Source organism: Mytilus galloprovincialis, chromosome 1 (genome assembly GCF_965363235.1).
Source record: "Mytilus galloprovincialis chromosome 1, xbMytGall1.hap1.1, whole genome shotgun sequence".
NCBI classification, from domain to species: Eukaryota; Metazoa; Mollusca; class Bivalvia; order Mytilida; family Mytilidae; genus Mytilus; species Mytilus galloprovincialis.
In genome coordinates, this window is record NC_134838.1 from 74589584 (window position 1) to 74598652 (window position 9069).

Here is a 9069-nt window from a genome sequence, read left to right on the forward strand (position 1 = left end):
TTTGATACCTTTCTGAAATTCTCCAGTCATTAAATCTTTTGTAAAATTCATTGATTACAAAAAATAGATGTGGTATGATTACCATGTTGGAGGGTCTGGATTTTTTTTTGGGGGGGAGAGGTTTGTTATTCTGTAAACATTTAATTTTCACCCTTTTTTTCTCTAATCTTCAAAAAATTAACCCCTTTTTTCTCTAATCTTCATTTTTTTGCCCATTATTCTCTAATCTTCATTTTTTAAGGGCATTATTCTTTAATCATTTAACCCCATCCAAACCCTCATGTTGAGACAACTCTCCACAAAAGACCAAAATGACACAGAAATTAACAGCAATAGGTCACACGGTACGGTCTTCATCAACGAGCAAAGCCCATACTCAGATTTAAAAGGCCCCGAAATGACGATGTAAATCAATTCAAACGAGAAAACTAGCGGCCTTTTTATACAAAAAAATGAACGAAAACAAATATGTAACACATAAACAAACGACAACCACTGAATTACAGGCTCCTTACTTAAATGTTCATAACATACTAAATGAATGTTGATATTGAAATTGATAGAAAACCAAAACTTAGGAGTTTTGAAAATGGAGGAGGGATAAAAAAAAACATTTTCCTATTCCCAATAACCTATGACTTAATATGATACTTTTGCTGAAATTCTCTAGTCATTCAATATTTTACAAAATTCTTCCAACAACACTTTACATACTTTAAACTACGCTCTGAATGCCCGAGATTTCGCGGGTGTGTTCTAGTATACGTTTAAAAAAGAAATTCTTAGATTAAACACCTACATTTAACTTTAAAAGGTCATAACAGTTTAAAACAATACAAATCTACACACACACAAAACTGGCTTAATTTCAACTGGTTATCAACCCGAATCGCTATAAGATCATATATAAGCTCGCCTGTGACTAGGGGTCGTGTGAGGTTCATGTATTGTCTTGGCGTCCGCAATTACAAAAAAAATATAATCTGAAATTACTTGACCAAATGTTACCAAAAGATTTTTCAAGAGTGAATCTAGGAAAAACAATATTCATCAACAAACATGACCACTGTTTGTTAAAATGTATTCCAGTTTTTAAGTACAGCCGATTCCATTGAGTATGTAGGCAGGGGTAATATCTTTGGTTAGCTTGCTTGTTAGCCAAACCGTGAAGTCATTGTTAGGTAAGGTATACTACCCTCCTTTCGAAGTAGCCTGGTCCTACAGACAGAAAGATGTGTCATTTGTCGGACTAGTCTACTCTTAAAGTAGGGTAGTTTACATAACCTAACAATTATCTGCCCAATTTTATTGATTTTTTAACATTTGATTCAAATATGACCAACTTCTTATCCAAAATCACCAGCACCGTATCAGGACCCACCAGCACAATGACAGGACCCACCAGCACAGTATCAGGACATGAATAAATTGAGAAAATGCTAAATTTTAATAAATTGCAATGTTTTTTTCGCAAAATAGTTTTGTCGTGTGGATTGCGGTATAGAAACGGACTCTATGAGCATTTTTGTTTTATTTTTTCAGTTCTAGATTTTCTGAAAATGAGCATTTTTGTGTTACGCTTACTGAAACAGTTTAGAGCGTCAACTGTTTTTTAATGGTTTACATATGAACCCATACGAAACAAAATTGAAAAATCTCAACTGTTTTCTTCAATATTTTATGAGTGAAAACGTCAAAAATCATCATTTTCGTCTTTGTTTACATTTTTTCATTGATCACCAGCACCCGTCAGGACCGAATCACCAGCACAGAACGTTCTCTCGCAGGACAACCATACCCACCGTGATTATTAAATCTCCCAGTGAGTGTGATCAAATAAAGTCTCCGACTCCGTAATGCTTGGAAAATATTATCTGATTCAGGATCAATTCATCGGTTACACTCCCCTATCACCAGTGATTCTTTGTTTTTAGCTGACATTCTGAAAAAAGGTGTGTAAGTGTTGACTCGCAATTTGCATGATTAATAACAGATATCGACTCGTTACCCGGACTACTGCAAAAAACAATTATTCAGTTTACTGATTTAGATGGAAGGTAAACGGACAGAAAGTCGCAGGACAAAAAGTCACAGGACATGAAGTCACAAATTTGATAGGACAAAAAGTCACAAACAAATTGTTGACAATTGGTTTGAATATATATGAAAAAGATCTTGAAATATTTTCTTTTTATTACATATATTCATTTTTAATTTAAGGAAATTGCTCATAGAGCTTGATAAACACGATAAATGGAAATGTATTAGATTTTAATCTTGCAAAGGATATATTTATGGGGCCATATTTATTGGCAAATTGAAGCCATTTAAGTACCAAGCCACTTTGAAATTTTGTTTTCATAACAATTATTTGATTATTATTGATATTTATTGAATAAATTTTAATTACTAAGTTGCTTCTTAAATAAAACTTCAAGAAAAATACAAAAAAAGTGTTTTCTTGTTCAAAGAAAAATAATCTCTAAACTGAATTGTAACTTTTTGTCTGTGACTTGTTGACTATGACTTTTTGTCCTGTGACTTTCTGTCCTACATTCAGATTGAATAGGGGTTTGGTTGACCCTGTCTCCCTCCTATCTGAGACTACTATCTCAGTGATGAACTTAATGTTTTATGTATTGTGCTTGTCATATATATATGTTGGATAAAAGCTCTAGAGCTTATGTTGTATTGTATGTATAACCAACTTTAAATAAATCTTTTTTGTTAGCCCATAACAACTAACAAGTAAGATTTAGGTTTCTTCTTTTTGTAATACAAACAATTATTACACCTTGAAAGGATTTTTTTTTACTATGACGGCGTCCAAGAAAAAAGTTGAAATAGCTAGACACTAACTTTATATTGGACCCTAGTAGCTTTATATGTGCTTGTGGTTGCAAATGTAAATGCATGGATGCCTGCTACACTGTAGAATGCATAACAAGGAAGCTTTGCTTTGCTCTTCATGGAGTACGAACTCGTCTTCATAATTAAAAACCTTCCGCCAAGCAAGAGTAAGGGTCTTTGACAGTAACCAACACTTATCTCACGAGGCGTACCTAGTATGTCTTTTTAGGTATATATATATATATATATATATATATATAAACATTTATTCGTCATTGTACAAAGTGCTCCTTTGAAGGAGGGATTTTCTAAACCAGAACAGAACAGAATAGCCATGCAAGACTTTATTATCATTTGGACTAATATTATGGCACATTTTGTCTTACCACAGGGATTTTTTCTTGGTTTTGTCATTTTATCAGATATTATAAGCATAGGTCTACTTGTTGTACGAAATGAATGCAAGGTGTCATATAAAAAAAGAAGATATCTGTTTGCCAAGGTTAATTTTACTAAGACCTCATTTTCATAAAACAATGATAATATTAAACAGCAAGAATGAGAATCAAGTCAAAGTTATATACAAATGAGGCAAACTTTTCAGTTGCCTACTTTTTATGTATTAGTAGTTATTTTTGTCATTAAATGATATTGTTTACCCTTTTATGTGTAGGGCAAGAATATTAAAGATATAAAAGGGAAACTATAAACAGAAGAAATTATCAACAAAAATAGATTTACAAAGGTCAACAAAGCCTAAATGGTAAGTCCACTGTTGAAAAAAGTTTTAGCCCTTGAGTAATGATTAAATATTTATTAAAATAAGATGTGGTACGATAAATGAGAAAACTATCCATCAGAGTTCAATTAAGTGGATGTAAGCATTGTAATTACTTATTAGAGGCCAATGATGACCTGTTAGTAATGAAAAAACTCATACCCTATACATGATATAGTAATCTATAAAAGACAACGCTAACAAAATTTGAAACAAAGCATCAATTCAAACTTCAAATATACCAGACTAATTTATAAAAAAACAAAATATTATGAAAAACAAAAATGACGGATATGAACCAACATCAACCACTGAACTATGTACAAGCTCCTGATATTGGACAGGCATTATATGGCTGGGTTGATATAAAAATAAGAAGCAGTATGATTTCAAATAAGACTTTTCTCCAATAGAGATAAAATGACATTTAACAATGTTTAAGGAGGCTCGAGGGTATAAAAATTTCAGAAAAATATTAAATATTTTTTTTTCATAACTAATTTTATTTACAACTTTATTAGTTTTTACTTTTTCATATGGTACAGAAATCATTCTAAAAAAACAATTCGTTTTGGCCCCAGACAACTTTTAAAATGTATATATCATTGAAAAAGCTCCAAATTATCTCCCTTTGGTGCAGAAATGCCATTTTTTGGCATGAGAATTGTAATATCTTTTTTAGCTCATCAGTGACCTATATTTTTTATTATCATTTTCAACTAACTTTACTTAAACTAAATTATTGTAAAATTTAAGCGATTTCTGTAATTAAGTTCTTTTTTCATTTCAAAATTACCTCTATTTCTCCTATTATTTAAACAGAAAAAAAAGTACATTTACAAAAATGTATATACATGCTTCTTTCAAAGGCGGATTGTGAGTGTGATTGAATGGTGTCCCCATTTTTAGCTCACCTGGCCCAAAGGGCCAAGTGAGCTTTTCTCATCACTTGGCGTCCGTCGTCGTCGTCGTCCGTCGTCGTTAACTTTTACAAAAATCTTCTCCTCTGAAACTACTGGGCCAAATTGAACCAAACTTGACCACAATCATCATTGGGGTATCTAGTTTAAAAAATGTGTGGCTAGACCCGGTCAACCAACCAAGATGACCGCCTCGGATAAAAATAGAACATAGGGGTAAAATGCAGTTTTTGGCTTATAACTCAAAAACCAAAGCATTTAGAGCAAATCTGACATGGGGGTAAAAATGTTTATCAGGTTAAGATCTATCTGCCCTGAAATTTTCAGATGAATCGGTCAATCGGTTGTTGGGTTGCTGCCCCTCAATTGGTAATTTTGAGGAAATTTTGCTGTTTTTGGTTATTATCTTGAATATTATTATAGATAGAGATAAACTGTACACAGCAATAATGTTCAGCAAAGTAAGATCTATAAATAAGTGAACATGACAAAATTGGTCAGTTGACCCGTTTAGGAGTTATTGCCCTTTATACTCAATTTTTAACCATTTTTCGTAAATTAAAGTAATCTTTTACAAAAATCTTCTCCTCTGAAACTACTGGGCCAAATTAATCCAAACTTGGCCACAATCATCTTTGGGGTATCTTGTTTAAAAAATGTGTGGCGTTACCTGGTTAACCAACCAAGATGGCCGCCACGGCTAAAAATAGAACATAGGGGTAAAATACAGTTTTTGGCTTATAACTATGAAACCAAAGCATTTAGAGCAAATCTGACAAGAAGTAAAATTGTTAATCAAGTCAATATCTATCTGCCCTGAATTTTTCAGATGAATTGGACAACTGGTTGTTGGGTTGCTGCCCTCCAATTGGTAATTTTTAAAGAAATTTTGCCGTTTTTTGGTTATCTTGGATACTATTATAGATAGCGATAAACTGTAAACAGCAATAATGTTCAACAAAGATCTACAAATAAGTCAACATGACCTAAATGGTCAATTGACCCCTTAAGGAGTTATTGCCCTTTATAGTCAATTTTTAACAATTTTCATTAATTTGGTAAATTTATGTAAATTTTTACCAAATATAGTTCTCTGTTACTAATGGGCAAAGTTCATTATAGATATAATTGTAAGAAGCAAAATTGTTCAGTAAAGTAAGAACTTCAAACACATCACCATCACCAAAATATAATTTTGTCATGAATCCATTTGTGTCCTTTGTTTAATATGCACATAGACCAAGGTGAGCGACACAGGCTAGTTTTAATTTAATTTTTCTATTTTTCTATAAAGTATAAGATAAAGTTCATTTATAGAAAAATATAGCGTAACCCTATATTACATGTATTAAGAAAAAAAATTGATTGAAACCTGTGAGCCCCCTTAATTTAACAAAAATAGTTCACTGTACAGCCTTTGACAATGAGCAAACGCTATACTGGACAGTGGTTTTAATAACAGCACAACATTTGAACAAATTGTAAAAATTTGTTGCAATGGGCTTAACTCAAAAGACTGCAACAAGGAACCAAACAATAACCAGTAATATGTAAATCATAGACACAAAGCACTGAAATAAGAGTACTAACAATAGATATTTAAATGAAAGTTTATTAAAATGTTCATAAACATGATAAAATAGTCATTTTATTGCTGTATTTCTCTTCACTGATAATTTTTGAGTTTTGTGTATTTGTAGGTCAGACATCTCGGTTTTCATGGTCATCATTCAACAGATCAATACTGAACAGAAAACTTGGAAGATGATATTTTTCTCAACAGTGCGACTTTTTTTATTAATTTGAAATGGAAAGTTTTTTTCTACATTTAATAGAAAAAGGAAATTTCAACATAATGACTATAAACAAAAAGGAGTCATATCATCACGATCATAGATGCTCAAGAACTTGATCATGTAAATGCAACAATGTAATTATCAATTGAAAGAAGGAACGAATGAAAAAAATATTAGTATGTTGTTGTCCAAATAAACCTGCTTTGACTTCTCATTTGAATCGCTCCATCCAATAAAGATGTACCGAGGAGGATCTTTGAAGAACAGATTGAAAAATGTTTTGTCTAAGAATTGCAGGAATATTCTAGTGGATGAAATAATTTATTGACTTGACTCTTATATAGTGGACTGAATAATTGTACATAGCAAGCAGCGAAAAAGAAAACTAAAACATTAACACAAAAAGTGTTTAAATTATGAATTTGCAAATATAAGCATAATATTATGTACACCACAAAGGTATATAATTCAAATTGGTTGCATATTCAATCATGTATTGCAATGAAACTATAACAAAGAAAACCTTACTTCATGAAAAGAGTAAACTATTCGGTCAGAATATGAAATATTTTTTTCAGTTCTATTTTTCATTATAAAATAAACAAGACAAAGATTTCAAAACAATATTTTTTCATTTATTTAAACATGTCATCATTTTGTTTCAGTGAAAGAACTTTACTCTTTGACCTTAAATTTTATTATACATTCCAAAATCAAAATTATAATCTTTATTGTCATATTAACAAATAAAAAACATGTTTGTGACAAAATGAAAACAAATTTAATAAAATATAAAAAAAACTTGTATACATTTAAAACTTTTTACTACCAAACAGCATTCATTGCAACATACACATACTGTATATTTATATCTATATATTTATAATTTGAATCCCATAGGATTTTATTTTGTCCCATAGGATATTAAAAATCCCATGGGATAATAATAATCCCATGGGACAACAAATATCCCATGGGACTACAATTATCCCATGGGACCAAAAAAAATCCCATGGAATTTAACCAAAATCCCATGGGATAATGGTAAATCCCATGGGATTTTGCCCTGTCCCATGGGATATTGAAAATCCCATGTTTTTATAAATCAAATAGCAAAATAAATATAATAGTAACAGTAGAAAACTAATGAAATTATTGAATCCCATGTAATTCCGCACATTTTGGTTATATACATGACACTGTAGCTCTTATTTGAGGCGGCGGCAGATTTGCAAATGAGTGTTTTGCAAATTTAAAGTGTCCAGTGTTTATGGTTAAATGTTTTTGACTTAAATATTTTATTTAGTTTCATTTACTTTCATTGCTAATTGTATTTTAATCTTTATATTTTCTTAGTTACCTGTAATTAACTTTCAATGATATATATTATTTTATATAGTAGTATGGTCAACTTACTTTAGTGAACAGTTTTCATGAGCATTGATTGACAAATTGTTTACATTCAGAGTTGTCATTTAACTGTGTTTTGCATTATTATTTATTTGCAATTGTGAATTAAACATAATATTCATTATATGCTACAAAATGATATATTCATATGCATTCAGGGGCGGATGCAGGAATTTTCGAAAGGGGGGGTGCTAACCCAGGGCACCCAGGGCAAAGGGGGGGTGCAAAACATATGTCCCGATACAAATGCATTGATCGGCAAAAATAAAGGGGGGGTGCGCACCCCCGGAACCCCCCCCCCCCCTGGATCCGCCACTGGCATTTATATGTAAAGTTGTATTTATTTGTCATTATCTATATATTATAAGATCTGTCGTTGCCTTCTATATTATATTTATTAAAATATATGAACGTTCTGCATTCAATTTATCTGAGCCTTATTCCACCTGGTCACATAAAGAAATCGGAAGATTCAACGCATGTCTTTTATAAAACATAACAAATCCCAATATTAATATATTGATTCCGGAATTTTTTATTTTTTAGATTTCATCGTTTTTCTTTTTGGCAACGGTACCACTGGTATTAAAGAGATAATAGTAACTGCAATTACGATTATCCCAATATGGCGACGGTAGATATAGGTAAAATCTTTACACTCATTTTTCTTAAATGTAGCATGCTTTTGTCAATAGTTACTCAGCTGCAAGGTTTATCTATACCAGTACATCATATTTGAATCGTAAAGGTGCACTGGATTAGTCTAAGCGCTTTGAAAATTGCCGTCGAAAAATTCGGGATGATAATCGTAACTCGGAAAAAAAGATAATCGTAATTATGGTATTTAAAAATGAAAAGATAATCGTAACTGGAAAGTGTTTTATTAATATTGACACTTAAAACATATATCTAATAGCATATAATGTAGTTATGTCGATGAATTATTTACGAAACGTTCCAACATCTTATGACATTTTTTTTATGCATATATTATTAACAGTTCTTAGGAAAACAGCTACATATGTGTATTAATTTATGTTTTTTGATTGAGTTAAGTCTGCCAATTGATATTTTAACGTGTGTCTTTCTATGTAGTGATGTTATGCTATTGTTTTTTTACACTAGTAATATTTGGGCCCTTTATAGCTTGTTGTTCGGTGTGAGCCAAGGCTCCGTGTTGAAGGCCGTACATTGACCTATAATGGTTTACCTTTTTATAAATTGTTATTTGGATAGATAGTTGCATGTCTCATTGGCACTCACACCACATCTTCCTATATCTACATACTAGTATATCATAAAATTTAGTTTTTTT

The 9069-nt window shown here is 31.4% G+C and overlaps 1 long non-coding RNA gene across 2 annotated transcripts; it reads left to right on the plus strand.

Annotated features, from left to right (window-relative positions):
- Nucleotides 1-1876: 1876 nt before the first annotated feature.
- On the plus strand, nucleotides 1877-6753 carry LOC143083552 (uncharacterized). Of its 2 annotated transcripts, none has more exons than XR_012980781.1 (3): nucleotides 1877-2057; nucleotides 3524-3613; nucleotides 6249-6753. It is a non-coding gene; the product is annotated as an uncharacterized LOC143083552 (long non-coding RNA). The 2 variants fall into 2 exon arrangements; XR_012980786.1 differs by having other exon boundaries at nucleotides 1877-1952.
- The last annotated feature ends 2316 nt before the right edge of the window (nucleotides 6754-9069 follow it).